The sequence below is a fragment of the Coloeus monedula genome (genome assembly GCF_965178545.1).
Source record: "Coloeus monedula genome assembly, chromosome: Z".
Lineage (NCBI taxonomy): Eukaryota > Metazoa > Chordata > Aves > Passeriformes > Corvidae > Coloeus > Coloeus monedula.
This window is the reverse complement of record NC_138822.1, coordinates 7793969-7818475: the sequence shown is the minus strand read 5'-3', so window position 1 is coordinate 7818475 and position 24507 is coordinate 7793969.

Sequence of the window (24507 nt, the reverse complement as noted above, 5' to 3'; positions counted from 1 at the left end):
TAGTGAGAATACTTTTTTTTTCAGTCTAAACCAAATTGATTTTATTACATAAATGTCCAAATGTAGACCCTTTCCAATACACAAAAATTGATTTTAGGGGCCTGTTTATTTACCTGCATGTAGACCAGCACACCAGAGTTATTTTAAAATAAAGAAAAAAAATCCTATTCTTTGAAAAATGGTGTCAATTGATTTAGAAAAAAATTCTTTATTAACAAATATCTCAATATTTTATTTTTATTTTCTGAAACTATCTGAAGAGTTAAACTCCTGCTAAGGCTTTCCTTTCTGCCTACAGCTTAAAATTTCAGATGCAACTTTGTTTAAAAAATCTGGGTCCTCATGTCAGCTAAAATTCTTATAAAAGGCTAATCTAGTACGTTTTTCTACACAGATGATTATAATTAAGTGTTACAAAAACAGTGTCATAAATTATAAAGGAAATGAAATAGTAAATTATTTTAAGGATGAAAGCATAGATCTTTAACATATCAGTCTTTAAAATAATGTTCAAGTTGATCTTTAATAAATTTTGTAGATAACCTTTGCTGTGTAGAATCTGTTTGCCAGCTTGTAAAAGTGACGTGTGAAGGGCCAACTGTGTAATCAATGTGGCGAGGTGTAAGAAATTATTTTAAGCCTATTTAGAGTTCTCTTAAATAACTTTCTGATTTGGTTTTTTTGGGATTTCAATGTTCTTTGTTCTTGACGGCTCCTTTATGTCAGGTTGTTAAATTTTTTGAGTTCTTTGAACTTTAAAACACACAACTAACATAGCACAGAGGATTTAGAAATTCCCCTGTAAGTCCTCAATGGACTGACAAGAGAACTTCTCATTTTTCCATATGACTGAAAGAATGCAGACAATTATGTTTGTGTACTTATTGATGGTAAAATCACTATAGAATAGTTGAAGGATGACCAGCTGTAAGAGTGAGTGTGTGTGTGTGTAATTATTAGGGCTTCTTTATGAAGGAGATAAAGAAGTACCCTCTGTAAATGACATTTCTTTCCCTGGGTGTATTTTTATATTAGATACTGTAACCAAATTTAGCTGGAACAATCTATAGTTTTCTGGGACAGGGTGGCTTGCAGCATGACAGGCAACAAGAGTCTGAAACACCAAAATTTGAGAAGGACTGCAACACTTGAGAAGCAAACAAAAGGAAAGAAATACCATGGAAGGCCAAAACGATGTTTTTGGACAGCATGATTCATAGCTTCCCAGTGCTCTGAGGAGGTCCCTGGCAAAACCGGGATAAAGTATTTGTTCCTCACAGGGGCAGCTACAGCTGTGCTGAAAATAGGCTGCCCCTCACTCTTCTGCTGGTGCTGTGAATTTTTTCAGAGTTAATATGAGGAGATGAATCAGAAACCATTCTCTTTTTTAAAACCCCATGCCCAAACTCTGCAGTTATATTTATGTTGGTTTGAAATAACTTCAATGACTCTTTTTAATGACATATATTAAAAACATACGTTATGTGTGTTAAAAAGGTGTAAGACACGTCTGTGCATTTGTTTTCTTGTTGTATTGGGGGGTGTGTAAAATATATATTGCATAAATATATGCTTTTAAATGTGAATTATATGGCTTTTTAAAAAATAAATATATCATGACTATTGCTATTTTAATGAGCTACTGAAAGAGTACTTATCAGCCATTCCTTATACAATCATTACTTACCCAGCACTGAGCTATTTGAATTTGAGCCAAGAGCAGAAGTCATACACTTGTGTAATTATTGCTGTTTGATTGATGATCACAGCATTTTTTAAATTTTATGCATTGTAGAAGATGGAAAAAATACTTTTAAAATTTGCCCTTTACAAAATTAAAGAATTAAAAATTAATCTGACTGGGAATCACACAATGGCAGTGAGGAATTTTGAGTTATCATTTCACCTAGTAAAGGGCAATAGTTCTCCCTGACCTGTTCCCCTCTCATACTGAGAAACTAGATTTAGTATTTTGATAATGCCTTGAGATGAAAAGCTAAATCTTGCCAAGAATGTCCAAACATAGTTTTTTGGGTAATAGGCTCAAAAGCTGGGCAATCCTTGGAGAAAAAGACATTAATATTTACATGAGTAACAAAAACGGATTTGCCTCTCAGTCAAAATTTCCCTACTTTTTAAATAAACTGTACATATGAACAGTTGGCCACAGTTCATTCGGTAGGATTTTTTCAGTTTTCCAGGATGCTTGTGACACAAAGCATGGCCTTAGCTGAAGGCCCTCCATCTCTGGATCAGACTCAAGACTTAGCACTCATTTCTGAAATTGTTCTTTGATACATGTTTTAAATATTGCAAGTCCTTTTTCTCCGTTTCACTGATGCCTAGGGCAGTGATTTTCCATACAGATTTCCCACTGCAGGAGAAAGAGAAAGCAAGGTGATTTTCCTCAGATTAATTGCTCATATCCACCCTCACAGACTAGAGAATTTTGGAGTCCTGAGTTGTTCTGTCTGAAAAGATGAATGCAGAAATATAATTATTCTCTTCTGGTTTCTCTTTGTGCCTTTCTCATTAATTTCTTGAAGGGAATTCTTACTAATCTGTTTGTGCTTTTATCCAAGGAAACTGCTGAGTAACGCGAATGAGACAAAGAAGTCAAAAAAAAGAAAAAAAAGAAAAGCACAATGTAATAGTTTAACTTTTTACCATGGCTCGGAAAGTACATTCTTACCTGGATATACATAGCTCTGTGATTTGTACTGGTGCAGATGGTAAAGGTAAAAAAGTGTTATGAGTAATAATCTCTAGAAGAAGATTATTTTCTTTAATTCAATGCAGCATTATTTTCTGAGAACACAAAAACCTTAGTTATTCCTTGCACTGTATGGGTGTATATTGCTAACTATAGACGCACATATATTGTACACTGCACTTAGAAAATAAGTCTTCAACTTTCAGATTTGTTTTTGCCAGCCCTAGCAGAAGGTTCGATAAAAATTTCAAGACGTAAACTGAAATACTAAGTTCTACTTTACAGCCCTTTCTAAAACTTATAGTGAAAACGTAATTGTACTCGAGTTAGTATTTTCCAATTATTAAATTTGATTCAGACACCCATTATTACTTTTGTTATTAATATTATAAAGGTTAAGTTTCTATAAGTAAAATTTTATGGTATGCTTCTGTAGAGGCAGACCAAATTTTCAAGGATGCAGTGATTACAGTATATTATCAGGAAGAACTTAATATCAAAACAATTAAAAATTAATTTTAAAAAAGCTTTTTTTTTTTGAAAGTAACATAATTGTAACTAATGTAAGAATGTCGCTCTAATTTCAAGGAACAATAATTACATTTTGAGGTTCCAATCAAAATTTATTAACACATTGTTACTCGTATTGTTTGCTGTCCCTGCTAAATTGCTGAAGGAAAGCTGTTGAATGTCTGAGACTGTTCCTGACAGAGAACCATAATGTGATCTCTTTATAAAGGAAAACCATCCCATCTAAAAATATCTTCTGAATTGTTTTAGGATTTTATAATATGGTGACCTTCTTTATCTGCTATTGATCTGCTGTGGAAAAGTGTGTTACCATTGACAAAATAAAGTAGTCCAGCAGGTGAGGTAGTTTATGATAGGAAAGACATAGGAATTAATGTGAAAAAATAGAAGTAATAAAGCTCTCTGATTTAGTTTTCTGAATCTTCGTTGTTTATCGTACAATAAAGACAACTATTGTTACAGAGTTTGCTGCATTTTTGAGTATTTCTTTATCTTTTAACTTAGATGTGATTGTTAAGTGAGAAAGAATAATGGTTCACTCAGCTCAGATTTACATTATTTAGTATGCTTGTATTCAGATGGGTAAGATGATCTCAACTGGAATAACTCATTTTTGTTCTGGAATTAATGTTGAGAGCCTTTAATTAAAAATTTTAAAGGCCCTTTACATGTGTTAATTTACTTCCATAACTATTCATATAAGAGAAGAGGGTTTTAATAACATAAATGTTTTTTTACCCCATGCACAAAGCTGACCTTTTTACACTAGGGGAGGTGGAAATCCAAGATCACTCAGCATCAGATTTTGTGTGAAGTGTAGGAATCATTTCCCATCTCTGTTTATTTGCCTGCAGATGACCCAAACAGACTTGCAGTCACATCTAAATTTATATGCAGAAACACTCTCTCTCCTTCACCTTCTGGTTTTGAGTTTGTCCAGATCAGCAAATACCAGCACCATAATTCAGAGGTATTAGGATTGCTGGCAGCCTCCATGTACCCTGGCTGCAAATCAAAACAAAGTTTTGAAAGAGGAAGAGGGAAATGAAATCTTGCTGATCTTTATATATTTAAGGCTTTCAGAACCAAGCTGGATTATTTGGCTGTCCAGTTTGCATTAAGGAATACATATAATTCAGAGGTCCTTGATACACCAAGGATCTTGATTTCCAATTATAACCGCTACTACTCTTCTTACTGTTTGATATTCTTAAGTATGTCAAAATAGAAGTGTAAGAAATCTTTCAACAGCTCATATATGTGTTTCAAATTCAGGTGAGTTTATTCCTAGATGGAAGATTGAAGCAAAAGTTCAGGGAAGAGACATAAGAGAATAATCCTTGCTATTCTCTCTCCCTCCTTGTAACTCTGTTACACAGTTTGCATCACTTTCTTAAATAGTTTGATAAGGTTTCATTTAAAGAAAACTGGGGTTTTTATATTTTTATTTGCTTCTTTGTTTTCCTTTGGTGATGATAGTAAATATTGATACTGCTTCTTCATGTGTACTTGTAACCTTCAATTTCTGCTCATCTGCTGGTACTGGCATGTATGTAATAATAATAGTGAGGAAAAGTGTTTCAAAAAGTGGGCTATCAGCTCTGGGAGACTTGAAGGACTATTGACATTTTCTGGTGCAGAGCTACTTCTAGATGAAATTAGTGTCAAACCTAAGTCAAGCTTCACAGAAAGAAGCCAGTAATCTTTTTGTGTGTAAGTGGGGAAAATAAAACCCCAAAACAGTAAAGGTTTATCTTTTTTTGTTTCTTTCTTTCATTTACATAGAAGCAGAACCCATTTTAGTAAAATAGAACATAATTCATGCTATTTGAAAAGTTTGGTGGTAAGCTTAATTCATATGCCAGGTTCCTGTTGTCTAAAAGGCTCGTACCTGGAGGTACAACCCTTTCAGTATGTTCATTTGGACTTTATTTTCTCCATCGAGGAAATGACAATAAAAATATCTGAAGACACTGGGAAGTGCTTCTTTGCAGATTTGCCTTCTTTTGTTTCTTTGGTTATGGCATCAGGGAAATAGAAACATAGTGAGGTTGCAAGGTTTTGTCAAGTTCAAAAGCTATTTGGGGAAAAATTATTTTAGAACAAACTTTGTTTACCACAACAGAGATTCTGTCCCACTTGCCAGCTTCTCTCCATGCCTGTGCATATTGCTATATTCATCATGCAAAAAGGATACACAAACCTCTTAAGAGCAACTGGGTGTCTCAAGGAAAAAAAACCCACTATATTTTACGAATGTCCATGCACAACTCTTAGGTTCTGATCCTGCCATATCAGAGCCCTCTAAGTGTTGGCTCTGGGTTGATGTAAAATGGAAAGTAGAGGGCTTGTACCTTTCACAAAAATGATATCTTAAAAGCTACCAGGCCCACGTGTTTTCCTCTCTGAGGCTGAGGAGTGCCAGCAGGACTCTGCACACATCAGTGTGCATATATATCTGTGTGTATATGTGAATTTTACTATGGAACATCTTTCCCTCTCCCTGCAACTCAAGAGACTTTATTTTCAGATTTGTTCTTTTTCCAGTTTGATGTGCAGGAAGTTTTAGGAAGGGATTGGAATCTTATTTTGGCCAGGGGATTTAAATCTTTTCTGTACTGGTGTTTCAATCCCTTTTCAAAATCGGAGGGCTCTGAGACAAAGTACTACTAGATAGGTGTCCCTGCAGCTAATGCCACTGTGCTGGATGTACAGACTTAGTTTGTTGTGGGTTCTCAAATTCAGAATGGTAGCAAGAAGGCCACAAGGAGGATACAGAATGGTGCAATTTGTGTAATGTCAGTGTCTCTCGGCTATAAAATAAAAACAACCTCCAAACCTGTGAGGGTTAACATGGAGCTAGAGTGATATAGACACAGACTTAAATTGATGAGGTGCAGATGTAAATTGATAAAGGGGTTTGATGCACCATAGTATTGAAATTTATCTAAATTCAATATTGTTAAACATTCTTAAAGATCAGATGAATTATACATAAAGTACATGGATTATTTGTCCAAGGCAAACAGTGGTGACATTTCTATCTGTCACTTAGTATGACCAGGTTAGCATGTTTTATTCAAAAGTTTTATACAGTAAACAATTTGTATGAATTACTTTTTCATTGGACTGCTAGGGAAAGCAGAAACTAACACTGCTATTCTATGAGGCAAAGTCAGATTTTGCATTAAATAAACACTAAAATTTTATTATTTCTAACATCTTTAAAATTCATGCTGAAGTTGTGTTGTCATTTGGAGACCAAAAATCCAAACAGTTAAAAACAGAGAAGGAAAAAGAAATAAAGCAGCAGCCTCCTCCCTCAAAAATATTGCATAATAAACATCAAGGTAAAAAAGCAAAATGCCTTGGTAGTAGAGACCATGGGTTTATATAAATTAAAAGACCTATCTGGTGGAAGATAGGATTGAAATAAGTACCATGAAGAGAATTTTCTGAATTATAAGAAACTAAAAAGAGGAAAAAAAATTCCTCCTCCCTTGATCATAGCTTGGGGCCTAATGAAGTAAAGGAGTTTAGGGTTCAAATTCAGGAGTCCACTTGGTCTTGGAACAGTCTTTGGATCATCTTTGCTTAATATCACCCATTGAACTGGAAAATAAAATTAACCATTTGGTCAACCAGCAAACAGAAAAACAGGAATATTGCATGTGTGAAAAATTCTGCATGTGTGGTTGTGAAACTCTGCAAAGGATTGGGAAAATTGGGTCCAGTACATACTCCGGATAGCAGAAGTGGGTAATGAGTTTCCTATATCCCAGATAAATGCCTCAGTGTGTGACATTCCGTGCACTGATAACAAGTATCAGCTTCATAAGCTTCCAGGCTTGCTATCAAGTTATCAGCATTTCTAACAAGAGTCAAACAGGGCAGGTTGTAGCATGTTGGCTACAAGTTGGTTTTATAATTTCAAGAAGGCTATTTCCTGGCCTCTACAATGCATCTAGAAGGTCTTTATTGTTCTAACACTTTTAACGCCTTTTCTGGTTTCTAAATATTGTCATTAAGAATCACTCAAGTCTACAAGTGTCATGGCATTCCAGATCCTGCTAGCATTTTACAGGAAGCATACACAGTCCAGCGATAATAGAGATGACAACCTGCTGACAGAGTACTTGTCCCTTTATGGCAGTTCAGAGAATAGTAAGAGATTTAAGTAATGAGCCATATCATGTAATTCAGGATTTACTTGTCTCTGACAGCGGTCAGTTCCAGATCTATTAGCGGAAAGCAGAGATATTTTTTCCTTCATTAACTTCCATTCTGGTTACTTATCTTATTGGACATATAAATCCTTATTTGGAATTTTTTTCACCTCATAGCCATTCTATTGCAGAAAAATTTGAATCAGAACTGGGTACAGTGTGAAAACAGTTGTTGGGTTTTTTATATATAATTTCTGAATTTACTGTTCTTCACTTTCTTATAATTTTGAAGTGGATGATCAATTGTATTTATGAACAAGAGTTGCAGCTCCACTTTGTCAGTTTTTGCACTAAAAATAATTGCTTACAGTATTTACAAAGAAGACCTGTTCAAGACTCAGGTAAATCAAACACTATTCATAGCAGGTGACTGTTATAGATCAGGGGCAATGAATTTTTCACCTCTATCACATTTATTTCTTTCCTAGTGTTCTTCACAGATGAACACGTAAAAAGCAAGTAGATACACATACATGGAAGGTGGACGGAGAAAATGAGGAAATTGTAGCATAGAAAGGAATAGAGAGGTGGATATTAATGGAAGAGTGAGGGAAGCCCATTGCCATGGAAGTAGTCCTTTACCTTGACAATGTCAGAAATCACATTTAAAGTCAATTACCATCTGACATGTTTCTCTTTAGACTTGCTGGCCGTCAGCAAATATTGATCTGCAGTGCACAGTAGTTGTTAGTCTCAAAAGCATTGTTTTTTCTTGAAGGTAGCTGTACTACTCAAATATTATTTAAAGTTATATTGACAAATTTATGACATTTAGTAGTGTAATAAATTTTTGCAACTTGGAACACAAAATTGGTGCAATAGAATTTCTCAGCAGTCTGCTCTATCTCAAATATAAAGTCATGAACTGCCAGGTTTACTGAAACTTCTTTTTTGGTCTCCCAGCTTTCACCATAATTTCTAAACATTTCAATTACTTTAACCCGAATGTGCATCGTATTAGTAGGAGAATTATAAAACTAAATGAAGTCTATAAAGTAGGAACCAGGACTCCTTCAGCCATGTTTCACCTCCTTCTCTGAAAAAAATTTTATTTTCCTGTTCTTTAGTCTCCAATTCTGAAAATGTTGATGTGCTTGTTGGTCTAGCTTGGGATGTATCTTAAACGAGAATTGAATCTCACAGAATTACAGAATCAGTTAGGTTGGAAAAGACCTTTAATCCAGATTATGGCTGAACACCATCACATCAATAATACTGGGGCACTTAGTGCAACATCCAGTACCTCTTTAAACACCTCCAGGGACAGTGACTCCACCACCTCCTTGGGGAGCCAATACCTAGTCATCCTTTCTGTGAAGAGCATCTTCCTAAATATGATGCACGTTCTGATTGTGTGTTGAGTAGAATAAGTAAAACAAGTAAGAATGTTTCTATGTGCTTTTGAATTAAGAAACATATATTTGGTTTCAAAGATTATTTATTTAAACTGCCTGTGGATCAAATTCACAGCTCATAAAATCACAGTTTAGTGGTTTACCAGCTGGTTACCTTTCTATTTATCATTTAACTGTCATGATATTATTTTCACTGTTTCAAACTTGATATCAATTTTCACCTAATGAAGAAGACTCATTTTTCTACATGTAATACTTCATTGTATTTTAGTTCCCCTTGTTTTCTCTAAAAGCAAGTGGTAAGGAACAAAAAGAGAGAAGTTCTTTATACTTGTGCTGGTTGTCATTTGTAGGTCTAAGCTGCTAATTATCAGAAATCACAAATTGGAATTATTTGGAAAAGTATTGTCTTGTATATCTTGACCATAAAACAGTTGTGTGCTTCACTTTCCCTGTTCAACTTGTTTCTTCATTTTGTGCCTGAAGCATGACAAATTTCAGAAATATTTACTTCAAAATGTATATTTGCCTCTTTTTATGTTTCTCCTTTTACCTGATTCTGCATACTAATTTAAGAAAACCTTGTGTTTCCAGATGGATACAGTATTCAATGGGCACAGCTTTCAAAAGGTGTTAGGGACTCGTTATTTAAATACTGCCCCTCCCCCTCAGAAACACTGTTTGTATGTATATTTTATTGAGTATTTGTTCCTCTCAAAACCTTATTTTCACCAGAAATGAAGCTGATAAAATGCATCTGTGATTGAAAAAGTAGTAAGAGGAAAAGTGTTGTGAAGTTTGTCAGTGCAAACCTGTCACATGTTGGATATTAGCCCATGGGGTGAAGAATTTATACTGAATTTCCCTCGTTTCCTTGTAAACTTACAGCCTAAGCTACGGCTGAATTCTCCGTGCTTTAATCCTGAGAGGGGATTTCCTGAGGTTCTTTTGTGTCTCAGGCTACCACATAATGAAACAATATTTTTTCCAGAACAATCAACTGTTTTCCTCATACGCTATGTAAGTTGTTTAGCTATTTTTGTAATATTTTGTTTGTGACAGAAAAGGTATATTGACCTGCTTGACTCTTAATCAAATGCATCAGGCTTCTTGTTACATTATTGTACCAGCTTGAAAACAAACTGGTGGGAGACACCAAGTCAGAATAACAATTTAATAGGGAAATAAAAAGAGGGGAAAAAAATAAAGGCAGAAAACACTGAGTTAAACTGACAGAGTCAAGATACAACCTGAGTCCCTGTTAGGCAGGGTGGTGGTAGCAGCCTGCTAGAATGGTGGCTGCAGTCCTCTGAAGCGGTGATCCTGTAGAAAAGAGGGTCTGCTCTTCCTCAGAAGGTCCAGTGGTGGCTGTGTAGCTCCTGTCCTCTGGAAATCCAGTGGAAAGGCCTCCTCTCTGGTGTTCAGCCTCAGCTTATATCCACGCTGGGATGCTTGGTTCCTCCCTCTGGGTGGAGCATCTCACAATGGGGTAATGAGTCATGAGGCCAGGTGTTGATTGGGCTCATTAACAGATGATAGTCCAGAGGGAGTTATCTATGAGTCATGCGGCAGGACAATGATGGGCCATTAACAGCAAGATAGTCTGGGGGGAGGAGGCAAGGAAACACTGCCCCACCTGATTTCAACAGCTCAGGAGGATGGTAATAGAATACACTACAAGCCAGGACAATTATGCACCCACAGTAAATGGCTATAATTGTTCACAATCTCACCTGGATCCAAAAGATTAAGTAATGCAAACTGTTTTACAGTTTCTTAATAGAGCCTGTTTAACAAGACAACCAGATTTCAAGGTTTACTCTCTGTTTGGAGCTGTACAAAAACAGTGGCTATGGCTGAGGCCTACTGCTATTAATATTAACTCTTATGCTCATGGAAAATAACTGCCATCTGCATTTGTAAATATTGCTATTCTGTTCATTTATTAGTAACAATAAAATAAAGGAAAAGGAAAAGAAAAGGAAAAGAAAAGAAAAGAAAAGAAAAGAAAAGAAAAGAAAAGAAAAGAAAAGAAAAGAAAAGAAAAGAAAAGAAAAGAAAAGAAAGAAAAGGAGAAAAGAGAAAAACAGCTTGCTCCCCCATGCCTCCCTGCTCCTCTATCTTTCCATCTCTACTTTAATTTTTTCTCTGGATTTCTGCACAGCTCCTGAGAAGAAAAGAAAGTGATACTGTGTGTGCTGGAGGCATGTTCAGCAGATAGAAGGGTTCACAGAGAGGACTAGGAAAATTATCTAAATGCTTGTAGTCCTCTCCAGAGCAGTCAGCTACTTAAATAAATAGAATAACCATATGTATAACTTCGTGCACACCTGTCAGCACAATGCCATCTTCCACAATGCCATCTCTCCTTGGAACAATATCACACTGCCAGACTTTGTCTGTGTTGCACCACATGTATCAGAAGCTGCTCTTCTGGGAAAGGCAGTCACGCTTGCTAGATGACAGGGCAGATTGCCAAATACCCTTTATGAGAATTAAATTTTTTTGAAATTGATGTGCAAATAATTCATTTCAGTTTATTTCATGCATTACAAACCATGAAAAATTGCTAAATATTTGGGGCACCATTCAAAATGCCTTCAACCAGTCAGAAAAAATATTGAATCCTTCACTTGCTCAGTATGTGTGAGAATAGGATTTGCTTTTCACTGGGACCAGGACTGGCGAGTGAAAGGAGCTGAGGGGACCTCCATGTGCTTGGGACAGGAGCACTGCATAGCCATGTCCTAGGAAGGCAGAGCCCTGACAGATGTTCTCATGGGACTGGGGAAGAATCTGGGGAGAAGGTCCTGTATTCTGTTCAGCACAAAGCTGAGCAGGGACAGAGGGGCTGAAATCAGGAAGAAGATTTTCCCTGGTGATCATGGTGGGACAGTGGGTCCAATCCCTCCTTGAATAGTTTCCAGTTCCCATGGGATAAAACACTCACCAACCAGGTCAACGAGCAGTGTGTCGGACTAGAGACCTGCTACGTTCCCTAATGACCTAAAATGCCCTGGAATCAATTCTATGGTCTTCCAATTCATTTCAAATGATGGAATCAGTCTGGATTATTTTATTATGGGGAAAGACGTTTCCTCTCTTGGTCAGTCAAAATTTTGACTACTTTATGTAGTGAAGAATCATTTCATTAAATGAACTTATAAATTCTATTACGATTACAAATTATGATCTCCCTGTTCCTGCTAAATATAAGCAGAGAATCACAGAATCATTTAGGTTGGAGTAGAGCTCCAGGATCATTGAGTCCAAACCTTGACAGATCACCACCTTGTCAACTAGACATACCACATACAGTTTCTTCTTGTACACCTCTGGGGATGGTGACACCACCACTTCCATGGGCAATTCCAAAGTTTGGCAACACATTTTACAGTGAAGGGAGGAAAGTTTAAAGAGTCTTCAGCATGTAGAATCATTTCATATTCCAGAGGGCTGTTTTTTCAACCCATCTTTTTTTCTCTCTATATGCTCTTCTTTGTAGATATTTGCATTTCTACTTTTTTGATAAGTATCAGAGATTAAATTATACAGGCTATGTAGTGTCTGTGATTAATTTACTAACCACATAAATAATAATTTTCTATACCCTGTGTGTACAAAAATTTTCACTGTCATTTGCACATTTTGATATTTTCTTTTTTTTTTAATTACAGCAGGCAAATTATTTATCCCTGATGTAAATTTGCCAAAGAAAGCTGGATCCTGGTCCATCTGTGGAGTGAGTCTCCTGTTTACCCTTCTGTCATCAGTGTTCAGCTGAGGACATTAGATTTAAAAGGCCCCATTAGGCACTGTTTACACATCCTGACCACTGATTAAGTTAGTGTGGGTACACAAGGGGAGCAGATTGAAAATCAGGTGTGAGCTTTGTCCATTGTGACTTTAAAGCACGCACAGAGCAAGTCCTACTTATATTTAATTGTACTGCCTCATATTTAATAATGTTTTATTTTCAACCTTTTCAAAATAAGTTGTAATGACAGAATTGCTTTTAGCACTGCCTTCTAGATGAACATTACATAAAGAATATACCTGAGCAAATCCTAATATTTGTGTGTAGCAAGCAGCCCTAGCTCATGCCATGATGTTACATGGATTGTAGATCATGTCATGATCTAAGACTTAATTTAATCTATGAAGTGATTAAACTTACTGGCATCTAAGAGTAAAAGCCAAATTCATGCTTCCAAAAAAATCTTCTTACCTAGCAGGTAGAATCAATGAATATATATCTTAGAAATTACTTGGTTGTGTTTTCTTTAATATATGTATTGAAAACTCTTTGATAAATAAAGGGCTAAAAAATTATTCTGCAAGGGACAGAACAAGCAAGCTGTCTCTTCTGATCCTTCACTACCTGGTTTAGACTTTATGGCACAAGAGGGAAAAACCTTCAATATTCTATTGTTAGGCAGTAGTTGATACATGGATTCTGTATCGCAGATAATCTGTATTGCAGGTTGTTAATATACAATGGTATATTTCAGAATAGCAGACACTATCCTCTCCTGCATCCCATTCACTACAGCATCAAGAAACTTTAACTGGTCAGTGATTGGAAGGTGTTGATCTCCAAGTCTACAGTAGGATCATCAATAAGTACTCTTTCAGTATAAGAACCAGCATGCTCAGGTCATTGGCATTATCTCTCCTTCCAAAAATAAAATTGCATTAAAAATATTATCAACACTGCCAATATTTTGCTTTTCCTCTCTTTCTCATATTTGTCAGAGACAAGACAATGTGCCATTTTTGGTGTAAAAGTAAATTGTATGACTCTCCTCCATAATGTTCACTGTTCATAAAACAGATTTTTAGTAATTAAGGCATGAAATAACAATTAATTAAGTTCCTCTTAATTTAAATTAAGGATAAAGATTAGTATCTATCCACCTATGCTCGTTTTCACTAGAGGACACTAAGTATCTCTCTATGTTCTCAATCCCCAAAATTTTTCTTCACATATGTTTATGCCATTCTCCAAGAATATCAGACTGTTGCCTAGCCAACCATAAGTATGATGGCATTTAGAAATTATCTAAAAATGTAATAATGCAGTAAGTCTATGACTACATTTTGACGGTGTTGCTTTTACCTATCAGACTCTGTTGAAATCTATTCAGAATTCTCTCTGTTAAAGACAAAATCAAATGCCTTCATGTGCTTTCTGAGAAACTTAATGTAGAAAGTAGTCTTGTTTGGAAGAAAGAGCTTGAGTCAGATAAGAGAAGGGTGTTTTTTCCAAAAAATGAAGCTAATATACCTTTAGACAAAGTAAAAACAGTAAAAAAGTGTGTGCTGCCTTTGTGAGGGATTTTTCACTGGTTGTATTGTGGTATGGAAGAATCATGAAGGAAAGCGATTCAACAGCCCTCAGTGTGGGAGGAGCTGAGGTCTCAAGAGACTTCTCAGAGCCTCCAGTAGAAAAATTTCCTAATCCATCAGGCAGTTGATAAAACCATCACCTAAGCTGTGTCTTCAGTCTGCCTGAGCTATCATTACCTAAGATCATAGGAGCAAAGTTTGCTAAATCATCTTAGCACTCTGATTTCTGGTTCCTTGCAGAATCTCATTTGCAGGTACTATACCTAAAACACATCAGAGCTTCTGAGATCAGGGGGAAATAGGATACTATACAGGATTCTGGAGAACTAGTGCAAATTTGAAGAAACTGGAAGTTTCATGTTGATAGTACTAAATTGAAAAATAAGGAAAAAACAAAAATAATTGAAATATTTCTGCTGGTTTTGTAGGACTTAGCGAAAATTAAGCTTTAGTACTCAACTGTGCTCAGACCTGTGGATCTTATACAGGGCTTTATGTGCATATTGTTCATTATGGCTATGAAATGCTTATATTCAGGTGATTATTTGATTGCACACACTGGGCATGCCCATAGTACTGAAATATCAATGTCAGAATCAGTGTTGGGTTCTGAGTGATATCGAGTGCAAAACTGTTCTTGCTTTGTAGCCTCAAAGAATGTGCAAGGAAGTTGTCTACAAAGACTCAAGGCTGCAGAAGAAAGTGTCAAAGCTGAAAACACAGAATTCATGAACCTGGTGATAGTTACGCATATATAATGTGCATATGCAATTTGCATACATGTATATTGATACAAACTCCGACATTGCTGATGCTTCCAAATGGCATTTGCCTTTCCAGTAGATAAGTTAGAACTACAGGTGGTACAGAAGGCAGTGGGACAAATAGCTCAAGGAAGAAAGGTAACAAATACCAACATTTTGCTAGAGCATCTCTATTTTTTTAAACTTTGTAAGCATTTTGGAGGATGCTGCAATTCGGTTAACACAGATCAAAAAAGAGAAATATGAAACACCATGACTTGAACCTTGAAAGATAGCATAAATATGCGCATGAGAAAGGACATCACGAGCATGGATGATGCAGGAATGATCTCTCCATCTGTGAAGATAAATGACTTGGCAAATCTTCACTACTGTATGGGATGGAAAGAGGAAAATGAGGGAATATGAGGTACTGCTGTTGCTTTTCCTTCCTTTTTTTCAGCTCCAGAAACTTCTTAGACTGAGTGTTTTACTAGTAAGACCTACTCCTCAGAAATGTATTTTTGCTTAGATGCAAACACTTTAGTTTTCTCTACTTTGTATACAAATGATGTATCGAGAAGGTTAGGGAAAATAACAAAATGCCACTGGAAATATTTTATCTTCTTTGGATTTTCATCTCAGCTATGAGAAAGCAAAAAATTACAAGAGTCTTAAAAAGGTCTAAAAAAACATTAGAACTTTAGATAATTTGTATTCATCTGAATCTAGTGTGGGTCACCAAACCCAGGTCATTATTCATTTCACTTTTTCATTATTAAGAGCACAATTTAGAGCTTCTGATCTAAGAGGAACCAAAGCATCAATCTCTTTATTTTACTGTACATAAGCTATTTATATATAGTTATGGCATTATAATGTCCTTATGAAGTTCTTTCAACAAATACATGGACACATATGGCAGTGGCTTTTATTCTGAAGACTTTGAGAACTTTAGAAAAAAGGAAATGCTTTGCACAGTACTTATGTACAGACACTCTCTGGAGAAAAATTTCATGGCCTGCCATTTTAAAAGCCTATGTAAATTATGCTCTTCTTCAGCCACATGGGTGCTTTAAATGATTGAAAAAAAAATATCCAGGAAGTATAACATTCATTTTCTGCATTCATGTGGGAAACTTTCTTTAAGTCTTATGCTGTATGCACACTACTCGGTTCAAAAAGTTAGTTCCAACTCTAATAGTCTCATTTTCTAGCAGCTTGCCTACTAGCAGGTTTTTAAGTTACATGCTTTTGAATGGAATTTCACAATAAATATTTTAGTCATATTGACAGCTTGGGTAAATCAGTTGGTGGACTGTGCAGTGCACATGAGAAAATGGTCCATTTTGCTAATCTGTATTCTACACACGTGGTTCACTGTCATGGCTTACAAATGGTACTCCCCAGTGTTCCCACTGAAACATCCCAAACCATGAACTGCTCGCTCATTCCTTGTCCCCTCCCTTCTGGTGGCAAGCTGGAGAGAATAACTGGAAGGACAAAAGGTGTCATGGGCTGTAATGAGAATAATTTATTGCAAACAGAAGTGAGATAAGAAAATGAACAGTAACAGTAACAATATTAAGAACAGAAGTGTACTAGAGGCAAACGATTCACATGCGAGTGCTCACCACTACACCATGAGGAATCCCTGACAACACCTGACCCTGCCAGGCTACCTGACCGGGAAGGGACTCAGTTTCCCTGAACCCAGAAATGGGGTGAGGTGGTATAGAACAAACTCTGGGTACTGGCCATACCATTCCTGGCTACTGCCAGAACCAGGACAGTCACAAATTCTTTGGTACTGTCTACTCCATTCCTTACATTTTTCTGTACCTTCTGCACGCAGCTCCACACAGCTGTGGTGAACACTTTTAGCTTCAGAGGAAACAGGGACTGATGAGCATCAGCTTATTGCTATTTATGATTTATGATAGAATTTGAGAGGAAATAGGGCAGAAAAATGTAGTTGCACTTTGTCTGTGTAAAGACTGCCTGAAATCCAGAATTGGGACATTCTTCTTATATGTTAGATGCCTTGCAGCAAAGACAACAGCAGAATTTTAAAGGCCATTTCTGAACCACTGCACGTACTGAAATCCTGTTCTGCAAGGTCTCAGTGTCCCTAGCTTTTTTCAATAGATCCAAGGTTTATGGAGAACATGTTTATTCCAGATACCATAAAGAGAATTGGTGGGTTTTTTAATAGTACCTTATGATTGGGCAATACTTTCATTGTCCTTGTTATGAACTTGATGCCTTCAGTAAAATAGGAGAGAATCAATGCAAATAAAAATGTTAATACTCATTGGACCTGGTATCCACAAGATTATGCATCTATTAAAACAGCTCAAGGCAGTCAAGGAAACTATGCCATATACAAAACAATCAGACAAATACAATTACTTTTTGGAAATACTACATAAGACAGAGAGAGAGATCCTTCATGTTTAGATTATTGCTTTTACCAGGTATAAAATATTTAAAACCAAAAGAAAGGTACAAAAATAAAGAGGATTGCTCTGAATTTCCTAGCATTTTTGTCCTTCTGCAGTATATGTTTCACCATTTATTTCTCTATAATTTTGCTGCTTGAGTTTATTGTGTGTCTGCACAAGATGAGCACAGGTACAGGATGAGAACAGAAGGATTGCATTAGGTGGAGAGTACACAACTGTGCAGAGCAGAAAGTAGTGGATACATTTCTGAACTATACTTGACTAAACACTACAGGCTCTTGCACTTGCAAGCACTCTAGAACTTCCATTAATTCTGTTTAGACATTTTATTCAATCATTCCAGCACTCCAAGGGCTACTGAGCATGAGAAGTTCTGCCTTGTATCATTTGACATTACGCAGATTCATTTCCTGCTCACACCATGAATGAGTCTAAGAAACAAACTGGATGGTAGAGGAGGTTGAAGAAAGCCTTAGGAGAAGCATCTAACTTCTTTCATTCATTGCATGCAACACAGGCAACAAACAGGAGGAAGTGGAAGCCACCATGCTGCCGAACAGGTATGACTTAGTTGCCATTACCAAAAGTTGATGGCAAGATTCCCATAACTGGAAAGGAGGTATTGATGGCTAAAGGTTGTCCCAGAGGGATGCGAGAGGAAGAAAGGGTGGAGAGATTGTGAAGAGCTGTCTCTGAAGAACAGTCCTGAGCAGTTCAAATGGTTATGGGTAAGAATTAGACACCAGGGGAACAAAGGGAATGTTGTGGTTGGTGTCCCTACAGCATGGTCCCTGGTCAGGGAGAGACTATTGATGAGGTCTTCTAACTCCAGCTACAAAACCCCCCCACATAAGTTGGAAAAGTAGCACAGCAAGCTGTAGTCAATCCAAGAGTCTCCTGGAATGCATTGAGGATAACTTTTTAAGCCACGTAAGAGTCCTACCAAAGGGGATGACACACTGGACCTGATAGGCACCTATGCAAGTGAGCTAATCGGTGACATCAAGACTGGAGGCAGCCTGGGTTGCAATAATCGTGCTGATGGAATTTGCATTCTTGAGTGACAGTGAAGAGTAAAGTCAGGACCCTGACTTTTGGGAAAGCAAACTTTCAGCTTTTCAAGGAGTTAGTCAATAAGACCCCCTGGGAAATTGGTCTCAGGGCCAAGGGAGTAGAACAGAGCTGGGATATCTGTAAGGATGCTTTCTATAGATCATACAAAACTATGATCCCAAGGTGCAAGAAATTGGTCCAGGAAGGCAAGAAACTGCATAGCTGAATGGATAACTGCTCTTTAAGCTAAAAGGCAAGAAGCAAATCAGCAGCGGAAGAAGGGACAGGTATTTGGAGAAAAGTATAGGAAGGCCATCCAATCGTGTAGGAATGAGGTCAGCAAGGCCAAGGCACTGCTGGATCTGAACTTGGCAAGGAATGCAAAGAATAACAAGCAAGGGTATGTCAGGTATGTCAGCCAGAAAAGAACGGCAAAGAAAATGTGCCCACCCAATAAGCAAAGCTGATAACTGCAGACAAGAGGAAAGCTGAGGTACTCAAAAGTTCTTTTGCCTCAATCTTCACTGTCAGTCTCTCTTCCCACAGGTCTCAAGTGAACTGTCTGCAAGACAGTCCTGGGGGAGCAAAATCTCCTGCACCGTAAGAACAGGTATGTTTTGATACCACCTGAGGAACTGAACATACATAAATCTATGGGACCTGATGAAATACATCCCTCAGTCCTGAGGGAATTGGCTGATGCAGTTGTCAGGCTCTTCTCCATGATATTTGAAAAGTTATGTCACTCAGGTGAAGACCCCAGTGACTAGAAAAAGGGAGACATTGGACCCATATTTAAAAATGGTGGAAAGGAGGACCCTGGGAAGAATCCACCTGTCAGTGGATTCCCTCTGTGCCTGGGAAGATCATGGAACAGATCCTCCTAGAAGCTGAGCTGAGGCACAGGGAGGACAGGGAGGTGATTCGAGACAGCCAGCAAGGCATCACCAAGGGAAAATCCTGTCTGGTCAACCTAGTGGCCTTCTATGATGGGGTGACTGCATTGGTGGATAAGGAAAGGACTACAGATGTCAGATATCTGGACTTATGTAAAGATTTTGATGTGGTCCCCCACAACATTCTTATCTCTAAATTGGAGAGAGAAGGATTTGATGAGTGGACCACTAGGTGGATAAGGAGTTGTTTCAATGGTTCTATTCAGAGGGTGGTCAATATCTGCATGAAATTTAGTGATGAGTGGTGTCCTTCAGGGGCCCAGACTGGGCCAGTGCTCATTAATGTCTTCATCAATGACACAGACAAAGGGATTAAGTGCATCCTCAACAAATTTCCAGACAGCACCAAGGTCTGGTGTGCAGCTGACACACTTAAAGGATGGAATGCCATTAAGAGGGACCTGGATATGCTGGAGAAGTGGGCCCATGGGAATCTCATAAGGTTCAACATGGCCAAGTATAAGGTGCTGCATGTGGGTAGAGGCGAACCCCAGCATCAACACAAGCTGGGTGATGAGCAGATCAAGAGCAGCCCTGCCCAGGATTTGGGGGTGCTGGTGGGTGAGAGGCTGGACATGACCCAGCCATGAGCACTCACAGCCCAGAAAGCCAAATGTGTCCTGGGCTGCATCCAAAGCAGCGTGGGCAGCAGGGGAGGGAGGGGATTCTGCCCCTCTGCTCTGCTCTGGTGAGACCCCACCTGGAACACTGCATCCAGCTGTGGGGTCCCAGCACAGGAAAGGTGTGGATGTGTTGGAGCAGGTCCAGGGGAGAGTGACAAAAATTATCAGATAAATGGGGCACCTATCCTATGAGGAAAGTTGGAGAGAATTGGGGCTGTGCAGCCTTGAGAAGAGATGGCTCTGGGGAGACTTTATTGTGACTTTACAGTACGTAGAGGGGGCTTCTAAGAAAGATGAGAATAGACTTTTTAGGAGGACTGTTGAGACAGAACCAGGGGTAATGGTTTTAAATCAAAAGAGAGTAGATTTAGATTAGAAATAAGAAAGAAGCTTTTCATGATGAAAAGCTTCATGGTGAGACACCGGAACAGCTTTTCCGGAGAGGTCATGAATGCCATCCCTGGAAACATTCAAGGTCAGGTTGGACAGGCTTTGAGCAACCTGACGTAGTTGAAGACTACAATCCCCTTGTCTCTCTCCCTGGTGGGACGTTAAACTAGATGACACTTAGTGATCCCTTCTAAAACAAATCATTCAATAATTCTATGATTCATGCATGACCCACATACTTTTCCAGCTGTCTGCAAAGGCATGTAAAAACGTGTTCGTGTGTTTAACTAACTTTCTTAACCAGAGTCTGTCACCTCCGGGCCTTTTCTCATGCTTTGTCTTTCTTGATTAACTCCTTTAATACCTTGAGGAGAACAAAGTTCTATTTATCGAGGTTCTCAATTACAAACCAGTTTACTCCATCTAACACCACTTCACTAGCAATTCCATGGAAGAAGAAATTTGTTGGAACACTCTTTTCAGAAGATGAGTACTAACTGAAGTCTTGCACCACTTTAATATTACAGATGGGCCACTTTACTCTGTTGAGCTGTATGAAGCACCTCTCAACGAAAGAAAAAAGAACAAAAACATTGAAGGAGGAGTTCTTATTGTATTAGCCAAGGATGTGGAGTTTTCAGCACAGCACCCCATTTCCTTTTAACTCCTTCCAACACTTTTTGTCAGTTCATTAATGAGGATGAGTAAGATACACTAACCATTCACAATGTCCTGTTTCATTTTCTATCAGCCTTATCCCAGAACTATGTTTACTACAGTTGTTGAAACATATAAAGCTGGTGAAACAAACTATAGTGTCTGAAGAATTTTGAAATTTCAAAACCAGTTTTCATCATGGCATATAAAATGCAAAGTTTCTATGTTTTGGAAAAGGAGGTGAAGACAGAGAATAAACCAGAAAGCACAAGATACACTCATGCAGAAAGATGTTTAATTAACTCACATAGGATTGGTGCAAAGCAAATTGTAGAAAGCGGAGAGGGTGCTTATAATCCTAAATTACTTGTGTTTCAGATGCAATCTTAAATATCAGCTGATGATAGCTCTAGGCTTTTTCTCAATCTCTTGCAAAAATATTACAACTAAAAAATAGTAATTTTTTTATTTTTTAACCTTTTTCTTAAATTGAAAAGGGTTTTCAGTTGGAGAACTTAATAAAAAAGTATTTTCTTGGCTGTAAAAATATGTGTTTCAAGTTTCACTTTCAAGGGGTTTTTTTTTGTTAGTTCTATTTCTTATTTTTATAATAAAATATTCAAGATTGTCTCTCCCTCTCAGGCAGATACTTGTTATTTTTCTATGATTTCTTTTTAAGCATCTTGGCAGACACTTCATATGGTCTTATTTTATGAAGTTTGGGTGTTGTGAATGACTTTAAATATGGAGAAAAAAATCTCTGGTTAGCATTCATCAGTCATATTTCCAAAATCATGGGAGGAAATGAAGTAATATAAATGGGAACAGAACTGCATCTTGATCTTATTAAGAACATCTACACAGTGCTAGTTCCATTTGTTGTGTAGTGTTATAAATAAAACAGTAGAGAGTGTAAAGTAATCCTTTCCTAAGCACCTGTAAGTGTATTTGTCATTCAGTAATCATATTTATCATTTGAGATGATACACAGATTTAGTCCAGGACATAAAAATTATTTTTGTAGTACAAGTATAAAACTAGTTTATTTACCTATACCCGTGTTTGTGGTGAACTCAATTTTTAAATGTTGCAAATCAAATAAAAGTTTAGCAAAGTTACAGGAAAATGCAGAAGAAATGGGATAGAGGGAAAAGAGAGAGAGAGGTCTAAATAACTGAACAAAAGTGACCATCAGTTGAATTATAACATTGAAAGAAACAATCAGATTATAATAAAAGAGTTCTGAGACTTCAAAGAGATTGGTTCTCAGAGGTACTCTGGAAGAAACCAATTATTTTTTTCTGACCATTTTCTCAGAACTAGACTGTGTATTTTTTGTGTTTGTTGAACCAAGCCGAAAAACTCTCACCTTTACTAGGGTAGATTTGCTGTAGCTGTCCAGGTAAGCACCTGTTGCTGCCAGAGTTGATCATCTAATGGAAAATAATGAGACTGAAGTATCACTCAGCAGTACAGAGGTTAAGATATAATCTATTAAGCTGTATTCTGCTCTTACAAATGAAAGCTTGGTGTAACCATATACAAACTAGCCTAAAGTGCCTCAACAAAAATTCATAGAATCATAGAATACCCTGAGTTGAAAGGCACCCACAAGGGTTATCAAAAGTCCAACTCTTGGCTCTGCTCAAAATGGCCCTGGAAACACATCATGTGCTTGAGAGCATTGCCCAAAATTTTCTTGAACTCTGTTAGGCTTGGTGCTGTGATTACTTCCCTAGGAAGCCTGTTGAAAGGCCCAACCACCCTCTAGGTGAAAAACCTTTTTCTAATACCTAGGCTAAAACTTCCCTGACGCAGCTTCATGCTCTTCTCTTTGGTCCTGTCACCAGTAACCACAGAGAAAGCGTTGGCACCTGCCCCTCTTCTTCTCCTCACACGAAAGCTGTAGAATGCTTTGAGACCTTCCCTCAGTCTCCTCTTCCCCAGGCTGAGCAGACCAAGTGACCTCAGCTGCTCCTCATACAGCTTCACCCTAAGGCTCTTTATCACTTTCACTGCACTCTTTGGATGGTCTCTAACAGCTTTGTATCTTATATTGTTGCACCCAGAACTCAAGGTGAGGCCACCCCAGTGCAGAGCAGAGCGGGACAATCCCCTCCCTTGCCCGGCTGGTGATGCTGGGCCTGATGCACCCCAGGACACGGGTGGCCCTCCTGGCTGCCAGGGCACTGCTGGCTCATGTTCAATCTTCCATCAACCAGGACCCCCAGATTCCTTTCTGTGGTGCTACTCTCCAGCCTCTTGTTTTCCAGTCTGCCTGTACATCCAGGGTTGCCCCATCCCAGGTGCAGAATCTAGTACTTTCCTTTGCTGAACTTCTTGTGGTTGCTAATTGCCCAGTCCCTTAATTTGTTAAGGTCCCTCTGCAGGGCCTCCCTGCCTTCAACGGACTCAACAGCTGCTCACCAGCAAGTATCATCAGCAAACTTAGAATACCTTTCAGTCTTGTGTCCAAATAATTTATAAAGATGTTGAAGAGCATAGGGCCTGAAACTGAGCCCTGCAGAATAACTAGATACCAGTTGCCAACCAGATGTCACCCCATTCACTGTAACCTTTTGTGCCTGACCCATGAGCCAATTGCTCACCCATCACATGATGTGTTTATCCACCCTTGTGCTGGACACTTTGTCCAGAAGGATCCTGGGAGACACAGTATGAAAAGCTGTACCGAAATCCAAAAGGAACTGTCCTTCCTTTGTCAGCTAGGTGGGGTTTCTTGAAAGGAAATAGAGTTTAACTTTGAGCAAGACTTTCTCCTCATGAAGCTGCACTCCCTGTGAAGGAAATAGAGTTTAATTTTGAGCAAGACTTTCTCCTCATGAAGCTGCACTCCCTGTGATCAGTGGCTGTGCTTTGGGAGTTTTTCAACACCTCCCAGAATAATCTTCTCCCTAATTTTACCAGGCACTGAAGTGAGGCTGAGATGCCTGTAGTTTCCAGGGTCAAGTTTCTTGCTGTTCTTGAAAACTGGGACAATGCTAGCCACTTTAAAGTTGACTGAGACCTCTTCAGATACCCAAGACTGTCAAAAGTCTTGAGAGAGGCCTCACAGTGACATCAGCCACCTCTCTGAGTATTCTTGAGTTAATCCCATCAGGCCCCATAGATTTATAAGGATCCAGCTAGAGCAGCAGATCCCTCTCAGTTTCAGGGTTGACTGGGAGCTGATCATTCTCACAGCCATGATCCTCCATCTCAGGGCACTGGGACCCTCTTAGTCCATCACTGATGCTGAAGGCAGAGGCAAAGAAAGCATCAAATGCTTCTGCCTTGTCCATGTCCCTGTTTTGCGAGGTGTCCATCCTCCTCAAGTTATAACCCAGTGTTATTTTGCTATTTACAAATAGCTATATATCTTGCTATTTACAGGTTTAAAAGAGCTGTCCCTCTCTCCCCTGTTCTTTCAGCACTGGACAGCTTCA